At 42.6% G+C, this 11,278-nt stretch overlaps 1 protein-coding gene across 1 annotated transcript in view; it reads left to right on the top strand.

Annotated features, from left to right (window-relative positions):
* Window positions 1–11,278, top strand: part of FBRSL1 (fibrosin like 1) — a 676,121-nt gene that overhangs the window by 577,807 nt on the left and 87,036 nt on the right.

Below are 11,278 nucleotides of genomic sequence, written 5' to 3'. Positions count from 1 at the left end.
ATAAAAACTGGACTGTCTGGCACAGAGCCACATGGATACCAGCTTGAGCAATTAGATAGTGAATGCTGAGGAACCTACAACTGCAGAAAGAGAACTGAACACTTGTTTCCGTTGTGGGCTACTTCGATAGTATGTGTGTGGGTAAGTTTTTAGGGTTTTAAGGACGCATATGTGCGGTTGGGCATGGAATACACATTCTGTGTTACCTGGTGAACGGGTGATTCTGGTGTGGGTGGCATGTCTTCCTCATTAGTTACAAATTCGCTACACACAGCATCTTCATTTTATATGTACAAGTAAGGCCAAAACATCCATGAAACTTTGCAAAAAATGGCTCACGTGACATGACTGATGAAATGTGAAGCCCAAAATGTCTGGAAGGAGATGACATGATCCGTAGTTCCACAGCTGGCAGTGGCGTGATTGCTCCTAACACCCATGAAAGATGTGCTCTGTACATCAGGGCATTGATTCATTCTGGAGTGCTTCATATCAATCTGAATTAATGCATCACAGTATCTGTGCTGATTTATGTTATGATGCATTTGTGGCAATGATCCATAACCATTCCAGTTCATGGTATTGCACATAAAGAGTGTGATGGAAGTGCACCGGAACAGCGTGATATGTATAGAGCTAAAGGTATCCAGAAGCAAAGTAAAGAGTACTGTGACGAGATAATGATGCACAATAATTTGCCTGAATTTAAATGGAGACTCTAGGCTGCCAACTCTGTTTTATTGTGAGATTCTCTTTTCTGTGAGTTTAAGGCAAAATGGTTATCATTAGTTTAGTATGGAAACACATCTCTGTGTTTTGAATATACTGGTGTTTTTTAAATTCATCTTTTTTAAAAAAAGGAGAGCATGGCATAGAAGAACATAACTCCTCTTTCATTCTTCTGCTTTGCTTTCTGGAAAAGTTATTCTTGGGATAAACAATACTGTTGACTCCAAGGATTCAAAACTCAGTGCTGTCAAAACTATAAGACTGTAAAAAATAATGTATTGGAGGCTCATTTTATTTGCTTTCTAGTTTTTGAGCCATTGGGTTTGCATTTCCCACATTTCCTCTGCAACTGTGAGGGCTGTGGAAGCATGTTTGAACTGGAAATCTTCACATGATCATAGGAGCTGAAGCTTTAAAGAAAACACCAAAAAGTTGACAATATTAAGTGAGGCGTATAGTTTTTAGTAAACAAGTGAGTCTTATTAACAGCATAACTTATTTAGATATAGAACATTTCAGAGATCTGATTTGCCTTCACTCTGTGGTGTTTGCTCCCAGTTTCCTTCACCCAGCTTGAAGATGTACTGGTCATTTCCACTTCCTTGTTCCTGAACTGTGTCTCATGACCCTTGGGTTCCATCCACAACCTTTATGAGGGTATCACAGCAAGTTGCACCAAAAGCAGCCCGATAATAGTGTGCTATCATATGAATATGTCCAAGAATACCTGCATATGCTATATTTTTTCTATAGCATTGCACATTACTGTTACCATTGGCTCAGTCCCATTACAGTTGTATTAGGAGTGGTGGACAAATAAGTCTTCATCACTTTATTACACAGAGCTTTCTTGAGCCTTGTCTTTTATTCCTCCCCATGCCCATCTGCACAAAGCTTTTCTTGGCTGGAGTCAAGGATCAGGCTCATCTTCTGCTTGAGTTGATCTGTGGCCACCTTGGGTATTGAATAGACACACTGTCAGTCTCCTTGTTTCTAATGCGCTGCTTTTCTGTGCTCCAAAAGCCTCCGGTATTGATTGATATGACAAGATAGATCATTTTTTTCTTTTTACACAAAGGAGGCACTTAATTGAACTAATTATCTTACTTAATTGTCTGCTTAACTGTGGTTTTTAGGAGCTGTATCAACTGATAGTACAGACCAACAGTGCTTTTAAAGCTTTAACTCTTTGCCTTTCTCTTAAACTGTAAAGTTAGTGGTAATCCACATTAACAAATTGGGAGTGCTAATGTAACTGAGGACACAGTTTCAGATTTCCTCTGTCTGCCACTGCTGGTACCAGAGCAGGTCACTTTTCTTCCTGTTTTATCTTGCTCTTTGGGTCATCCGATTATCTCATGATTGCAATTTAGAGTGTGATGGTAAATATGTCCAAGGCGCAGCCTTCCTGTCCGTTTATATTTTTGGAAGGAAGTCTTCCGAGAGAGACTTAGAAAAGATTTTTCTCCTGATGAGAATGACCCTCTTGTGCTTTCCTCTGCTTGCCTTAGGTTGGTATGTAAATGTATGTAAATATATACAGGGGACATGGATCTAGCCCTCCCCCACCACATGTATAATGTATGTGTTAAACACACAATCATTAATCAACTTTGTGGGGAGTGAAGACAAGAAGGGCTCTTTGATGATAGATGTATGTGTGTGACTGTGCTCATATTTGTGTTTATTAGGCAGCACTGTGCTATCAAAAGAAACTCCGGGTCCCTGAGGATAAGAATCTGTGTAGAGAACAAATGTAAGGAGAGGAGGGGAGAAACTACTCTTTTATAGCAAAACCCTCTGTCTTTTGCCATCTATCTCGTTTTGGCCTGAAAACAAAGATCCCTGAATGATGTGTATATTAGGTGGAAACAGTATAGAGCGTTAATATATCCCAGTGAAGCTATTGTTAATGTTGCAACAGACAGGTTTATTACAGATGAGGGGGAGCACGCAGCTTCTTGTTAAGGTTCCCTACCACTTCCCACTAGAAGAGCTTGCTTTTACTTACTGATAACTTTTCCAAATTCCAGTTGTTTAGGCTGAAGCTTTCAATGCCAGCAGTCTGCCTCCAAATGAGTTATTTTTGGAAAGTTTCATCCGAAACCACTTGGCCATTTCTGAGAATTGAGTTGGGGAAAGAAGACATTGTTTTGCGGTATTAAACAAACTTTTCTTTATGAAGTTCTTGGGCCTCCTGCTATAGAGAAGGGTCTTGAACATTGGCAAGGACACTGCATTTTGTGTCGGAGATGGGCTGTTGTCATCCTTGGGCACAACTGCCCTATCTTTGCTATAAAGCTTTGAATGTTTTAGTTCACACATGCTCAGTAGGAACTTTTCAGTTTTACAGCTAAGGCCCCTGAAGAATCTGTCCTCAGTGAGGATAACTGTCCTCTCTAGCTCCTTGTACAGAGCAGGGGTCACTGGGTAGGGCCACTGGGACTCAGACTGGGAGAGAGGAAACTGGGGTCCCCAAGGGAGGAAATAGAATCGACTAGGAAGGAGACTAAGACAAGGAAGGGGTCTGTGAAATGAAGAAGTTGAAGGGATGGGGCAGAAGGCATTGGGGTGGGGGAACAGACAAAGGTATCAGTGGATACGCTGCCTTTGTAGCCTGAAACAGAACTGAACATTCCTTTGCTGTGAGCCAATACTGTGAAACCCCCTCAGTTCTGGCTTTCTCAGACTGTTGAGTGCTTGACTTTGCAGCCATAATGCTCTTTTAATGTTGTTTTATTGTATGGAATTGTGTTGGAGTGAAATGGTAGTGGTGTTCTTTGCTTTGTGTGCATGTGTGTGTGCACTTGCATGTTGTCAAACAGTTTAAAGATGATGCACATAAAGGATATAAGCACCAATATGGTGATGATTGTTAAGCTCTCCTTATGTGTTCACTGTTACACAAGATGCAAATTAAATGAAGTCCCAGCCCTGGAGAGCCAACAGTCAAGTCGGTCTTTCATCAGTCCCATGGGACGCCCATGCCCGCTACAGGGCCGGGAAGTCCAGGTGAGGGTGATCCCTTGCCCTCCATTAATGCTGACTTTGTGAAGGAACATCTTGAGAAGCTGGATACCTTCAAGTCAGCCGGCCCTGACAATCTTCACCCCAGGGTACTCAAGGAGCTGGCGAGCATCATAGCCCAGCCTCTAGCACGGATCTTTGAAAACTCTTGGTGCTCTGGTGTAGTGCCCGAAGACTGGAAGAAGGCCAATGTGGTGCGTATCTTCAAGAAAGGGAGGAAAGTGGATCCGGCTAACTATAGGCCCATCAGCCTGACTTCTATCCCGGGGAAGATCTTAGAAAAGTTTATTAAAGAGGCCATCCTTAATGGACTGGCCGATGCCAACATCTTAAGGGATAGCCAGCACGGGTTTGTTGCGGGTAGGTCTTGCTTGACCAATCTCATTTCCTTCTATGACCAGGTGACCTATCACCTGGACAAGGGAGAAGAGATTGATGTCATATATCTTGACTTCAAAAAAGCCTTTGACCTGGTTTCAAAGCGACCAAAACGCTGGCTTGCATCCATAGATGCTTCTCAAGCAAATCCCGGGATGTCATTCTCCCCTTGTACTCGGCCTTAGTGAGGCCGCAGCTGGAGTACTGTGTCCAGTTTTGGGCTCCACAATTCAAAAAGGATGTGGAGAAGCTTGAGAGAGTCCAGAGAAGAGCCACGCGCATGATCAGAGGTCAGGGAAGCAGACCCTACGATGACAGGCTGAGAGCCCTGGGGCTCTTTAGCCTGAAAAAGCGCAGGCTCAGGGGTGATCTGATGGCCACCTACAAGTTTATCAGGGGTGACCACCAGCATCTGGGGGAACGTTTGTTCACCAGAGCACCCCAAGGGATGACGAGGTCGAATGGTCACAAACTACTTCAAGATCGTTTCAGGCTGGACATAAGGAAGAATTTCTTTACTGTCCGAGCCCCCAAGGTCTGGAACAGCCTGCCACCGGAGGTGGTTCAAGCGCCTTCATTGAACACCTTCAAGATGAAACTGGATGCTTATCTTGCTGGGATCCTATGACCCCAGCTGACTTCCTGCCCTTTGGGCGGGGGGCTGGACTCGATGATCTTCCAAGGTCCCTTCCAGCCCTGATGTCTATGAAAGTAAAAGAAATGGATTGCCAACAAGAAAGAAAAAATAAATGTTCATTACATGTGCCTACCCAGAAACAACCTCATGAAAGTTCCTAGAAGAGGTGATTGTCACTCGCATGTCTCTTTCTGTCTGGCCCTACTGCTGAAGGCAATTCCCAGGCAGAGAAGATGCCTCCTTTTGCACCTGTTTTACATAGAGCAGGATGGCATGTGAGCTGTGAGTCCATGCTGGGCTCCAGAAAGCACAGAGCCCCAGATGTTACCTGCATGGTGCTTATGCATAGTCCAGTCACTTCTGTATGGTCAGATGATCTTGCACCACACTTTATTTTTCTCAAATCACTCAATTGCAAAATTGGAACAGGCACATTTTTAAACAAACAAAGCCACTGAAAACACACAAATGGGCTTCCTCTGCAAAATTTTGGTGCTGTAGAGAGACAGCAGAAACTAAGGTCACTTTATCAGCTTGGCCTGAAAGAAACTACATTTGAGGTTTAGATTATTTTCCTCTTCCTCCCCTATTTGTGTTCTTGCAGGTGTCTGTTTTGTTCAAATATCTACTGAAATATGCATTTTCAAGGATTTTAAAATGGTGGCTTTGGCTCATTGGGTACAAAATTGCTGCACCTTCTACTTTAGTTTTCTGGCTAAGCTAGTCAGGAGATGCTGGGTTGCGATTGGAATCGCTGAAGTGCATAAGAAACAGCAGCCTTGATTCCATCAGCCATCTGCTCAAAGGCCGACAATCAGTCACCAGCCAGGGGAGCAAGGGGGAAGTAACTGCAAGTATATTAGTGGGGAGTGGGATTGAGAATGGGAGGCAAATGGGAAAAGAAGAATTCTATTTTCTGCACTCTGCCCAACACTACAAAACAGATGGGTTTGTTACATTGTGCCAAATTTACCAAGGTATGTCTGGCATTATTTTAGCAAGTCAGAAATGGTTCCTGACTTTTAGTTGTTACTTTGTAAGACTTCAGGGGGAACAGTGAGTTCTGGAGGCCATTAATTTTGGAAGCAAGCCAGACTGTATTGCAGTAGTTACTAGTAGCTTGCATCTTCTTTTTTTGGAGTGGTGATCCATGAGTCTGCTGAGAGTCTGTTCTGAGTCTCCTTGAACAGACTTTCTCCAAGTCCAAGGTGAATTAAAAAAACAAAATGGAAATTATTTTTTCAATAATATAATTATTTTAGAATGTTTAATATGTTGAATTCTTGCCTGTTCCTGCCCCAGAAAAATACAAAAACCTGCTTGGCTATAAACAAGACATTGAAACGAGTCATGGTTGCCAACATCAGGACAAAGGAATGCACGCATACATATCTACCATTTTATGCTTTTAATTTCCTCCTCTTAGAATCGTGTGTTTGACAAAGTAAAAGTCCAGGGTAGAATTATGAACGCCGTGTATTATTTAGATTACACCCTTTCTGGATGGTATCCTTGCCTTAAAACATCTTGAGGCAAACTAGGAAATTCTTTTGTTTAAAAGTATGAAAAGTGCACATTTGTGCTGGATGAACCTGGATGGGGTTTGGTAAGACGTAGCAGATGACTCTGTCTTGGTTGTTTCTCTAGATTTTTCTTCCTCCCTTTCCTTGCCAAAGTCAACATATTTAATTTGTTTTACAGTAGAGATGAAGCCACAAAAATAAAAACCAAGATCAGAATTTTCCAAAGCTTTGGACTTGTCAGGCTGCAGCCTTGAACCTGGGGCCTTGGTTTGATAGCACAGCCACTCATCTTGACCTTGTCTCCCTGTGGCTAGCCCCCCAGGCTTGTCAAAGCTGGTGTAAAGCTTCCAGTGGGACCTAGTCTTCCACCGCTCCCCTATTACCAGAGTGTCTGATTGGGGTGAGCTGACCCTCCACTTCTCCCACGTAAACCCCAGATGGAGAACAGGGCGCGTTCAAGCAGTAGGGCTCAGCTGGATCCCAGTCTCCTTGTTGTTTCCTCTGGCTTGTGCTTTCCAGCCCACTCTCTGCTTGATCTCCTGGATTTTTGACTTAGCTTGCTCTCTGATGTTGCTCTCTGTCTGACCCCGCTCTCCAATTGACCTTTTAGCTTCCTGACCCAGCTTGTCCCTGTATTCTGCTTGCACCTTCTATGAGCATCTCAGTCTCCAAGTAAACTCAGACCTGGCTGTCCATGATCTAGCATGACAGGACCTTTTGACTCTGTATTTGTAGTCTGGAGTCCATTGTGGAATTTTCCTTTTTAATAGAAGCAGCAAACAGGCCCCATTTCCAAAGAGTACTTCAGTACCTTGGCTTCCATTGGATTTAAGCACATGCTTAAAAATGAAGCATCTGCCTAAGAGTTCTCCTGAATCAGAGCTTTTTGTGCCTAGTCAAGAATAGTGTCTGTGGAAAATCATTACACCAGTTGCAATATAATGAGATTGTCACTGAAAAGGTGCATCTTAGACATGAAGGATCATTAAGCATTCAATTTCCTCATAGTCTTTCATTTCCTTAATGGGTAGATGTAGCAAAGTCTACGGTGAGGTTGCAAAAACTTCTTACCATCATATTTGCATCTTCAGCTCAGGGGAAAAACTTTCAGATAAATGAGTCCTCAGCTGCTATTGGGCTTCTTTAGTTGTGGTAAAGCTACTAACTCTGGCCCTTCACTGCCGGCAGAGTCCACAAGAATACCAACCAGGATAATGCTGCTAGATGCTGAGCACTTTTTTACGCTCGCCAGGGACCATCCAGCTCCTAAAGCTGCTGTTGTTTAAATAGATGTTAAGTTAACCCTCAAACCTTGCCTACACTACAAAGCCTTTCCAGCTAGTACCCATGTTGTCATAGATATGTTGGTAGAGCTGCAAGTGTAGATGCCGCATTTGTGAACATAAGGGATTTTCCAGATGGCACCTCCCCAGGTGACAGAAACTAAACTGATAGAAACCCTCTGCTGTTTGCATCCGCACAAGGGGTTTTGCTGGTAGAGCTATGTCTGTCAGGACTGCTACACCAGCAAAACTTGATAGTATAAACCAAGTCTTCATGGCTGAATACAGCCAACAGCATGCTGGCGGATGAGGGCCTTGCTGGTGAACAGAGGCTGTAGACATTTTGTTGTGCCCATTCATTGGAAAGGCACCTGTACAAAACTGCTGGCAGGACAATTTTCACCAAATCTACTTATGCTAATACTCCTGGGCCAAATCTCTTCTGTCCAGAGCTGACTTGGCACTTTGGAAAGCGAGGCCTGGGAGTACCCAGGACACATTCCAAGTGGTGGCTGAGCATGGAAAGCTTTAGTTGCTAACTCGTAAAAGGCAGGTCACTGATGCTGCAGTTTATCAACAAGCCTTGTGCAAACTTCACAAGACACATGGTTTTATAGACATAGCGGGTTTACTGAAGGCATCCTCCATTCTTTATGCTTCCTCTTAAATTGAAAGAATTAGACACATACCTGCAAATTTCTAGTGGGCCACATTGTTAATTTAGAAGATCTGTGCAGCTGAGTTAGGTAAAAATGTGTGGAAATGAAGGTACCTTCAAGAGACTGTTTGTCCCCAGTGCCTTATCATGGCAGTTGGAATTGGATAGGGATGATACCAGGGTGGATTTAATTTAAATCAAATAGGTTTTAAATTATGATTTAAATTGTGATTTAAATTACTGGTCAGGAAGCCTCGATTTAAGTGTTTGCTACAAAAAAGTGCTTTCCTGTTGTTTGATATAAACTTTGTTCAAGGCTACAGAAAAAGGCTTCAGGATAGTCAGCACACATTCTACATTTCTCTTTAGCGCAATATTGAGAACTTTGGCTATGATGATTCCATCTATTTTGTCATAATTTTGTTCACATTCTCGTAAGATTAGGTCAGTTCTCAATATGTCACTCAAAACAGTCCACTACTGAGTTCCATTGCATGTCTTGTAGGAGAGTTAGTTTGGTTCCTTCTGCTTTCTTCAGAGCAGCTGCTGTAAAATTGTAATGGAAGTATTTTGCAACTTCAACAAAATTCTGCTCCAGATGTTTCTCTTTTGTTTCTCCTGCCCCCCCAACTTGCATTTATCTTCAGATTCCTTCTCTTTGCCCAGATCTACTCCACCCCCAACAATTCTCTATTCATTTAACTTCTTGAAACTTTGCACTTAGAGAGAGGGTAAGGCCTTTTCTCGCTATACACATAACTTGCAGAGAGACAATAGGGCTGATGGTAGGTAATCAGGTCTGTTATCTCTCATCTCCATATACGCTGTTAACAAGGATGTTATCTCTGGAGAGACAAATCCACAGTTTGAGAACTGAAACTAAGCATCACAGAGATGCTTAATGGGATCTTCTAGATTGAGCACTGAGTCCCATTGGGTTGAGTGGTTTTCTTTAATCTCTACTTATCTGTAGAGGAGCTTCTGGGAACCCCATAAGACTGGGTCCCTAATATAGTCCATGTCCTGTTGTGTTCTATTTATAAAACTTCTAAAAAGGTTACATGAATATATTGTCTCAAATAGTATATAATTAGAAGTTATAGCCCCTATTCCATTATTATATCTTTGAGCTTTAACATATCTTAAATTAAATCCATCTTTTGTATAAGTTTATTTTTTAAAGCATCTTAACAAATCATTTAAAAATCTGATTAAATAAAAAAATCTGATTTAAATTAAAAAATCCATGGTGGATTTTTATCCACCATGGACGATACTGCCTTAGGGTCAATGGGGAGATTGTGGGTCTTGGAAGCAGAGCATTCTCCATTGCGAGCTTCACCTCTAATACTTGGTCCTTTTTCAGGCCCACTCATCTGGTATCGGCTACATCTCTCTAAATCCTGTGATTGTTGATATGGGTAAATTGCTGGAGGAGTTTCTTATCTCTGCATGAGAGAAGGGTCTGTTTTTGTGGTCAGCAGTTGGCATAGGGCTATATTGTCTGTTTATGTTTTGCAGCCACAGCCAGATAATTACTATGGCTGACATGCAAAGGAAGCAAGCTGCTGTAAGTTGAAAGAGTGTTCTGAGAGTAGCTGATCAAATATGCATCCCATTTTCTTCGCTTAGTTTATACATTCCCCATCCAGAACATCCACAGCATATTGCTTTTAACTGTTGCATTTGCCCTGTCAGATGAGGGCTGCATACAGGAATGTAGACAAATTCCCCAGTTTGAATTGCCAGGAACCTCATTCTGGAAGGCTTGGAGATTTTCTTTCTTTTAGGTCTGTTTGATTTTTTCCACTTGCATGTCCAGAGGCAAGAAATCCTCATACTTAGAGCCAGAGGAAGTAGAATAGGCATCACAGGAGGAGCAAGAATTTGTGGCAGAGAGGGGTTGCCTTTTGTAAGCAAAAGACCATTCCAATCTATTGATGCTTTTCTTAGAAAGTGTACTGTATTTGGGAAGCATGTCTGAATGCATGTGTCCAGCAGGAAGACTGGAAGAAAGGAGAGTGGCACAGCCCATGGATTATGGTACTAAGACACAGATTCTTTTCCCTCTAGATCAGGTGGTCTGTGGTAATTAAATCATCTCTTTGGTATTGAAGAAGTCCCCTCCCAAAGCAGTATGTTGACAAACAGTTGGCCCTTGTGAAAAAAGTTGGTGTGCTACCACTTTCCTTTCTGCTTCTGTCAATGTGGCATCTTTCCTGAGAACCTGAAAAGCAGAGTGGAGTGCAACATAAACTGAGAAACCCCAACACCAGGCAAAAAAGTTTAAAATGCTGGAATTCAGTGGTACCTGAAGTGGTATTTTAATCTATGCGGATTGTGGAAAAGAGACCTTGTATCTCATCCTACAGCTTTACACACATCCCCACATTCAGGTGGATGTGTCAGTGAGCTCATTCCACCAGTTTGGCCATCTTGGGCTAGGTGATTAAATGCTTACCTTCATCTCTTCTAATGCTAAAAAAGGCAGCATGTGATTCCCTGGGAAGAAACCTCGGAGGCTCCCTACCTTACTTTTTGTAAACAAAGGTATGTACGCTCTTGTCTTAGTTTTACTGGCATGAGCTTAGTAGATATGTGTTCTTGCTTTGATCACCCTCGGCTCAAAAATTTGAATTGCTCTCCTCTTCCCCACGCCTGCTGCCCCTGGCGACATATCTCCTCCCTCAGTTCTCACTGGGGAAAAACAGTAGATGCAGCCACCCTTTCCTTCTGCACATGAATCTGCCAAGAAATGGGTCAAGACAAACATCCTATTGCTGAAGACAATTGTGAGGTGCAGGCGTTAAGCCAAAAGCAACGATTAAAATATACGCCATGTTTCAAACATAAATCGGTGTCGTTCTTGAAGTAGAGACAGTGCCACGCTGACTGTTGCACTGAACAGCAGCAGTAGCAGATGATGCAGCTGATTCTTTTGGTTGAGTAATGCCTAGCAAGCTTAGAGGCTTGGATTTATGCGGGCACATTCTGATATTCCCATTCCTTTGAGCACCGCAGCATTTTGTGGTGGAGGAAGAGC

The sequence above is a fragment of the Alligator sinensis genome, unplaced genomic scaffold (assembly GCF_000455745.1).
Source record: "Alligator sinensis unplaced genomic scaffold, ASM45574v1 scaffold748_1, whole genome shotgun sequence".
NCBI lineage: Eukaryota > Metazoa > Chordata > Crocodylia > Alligatoridae > Alligator > Alligator sinensis.
Note: the sequence above shows the minus strand (reverse complement) of the source record. Positions and strands in the feature narration are given on the sequence as shown.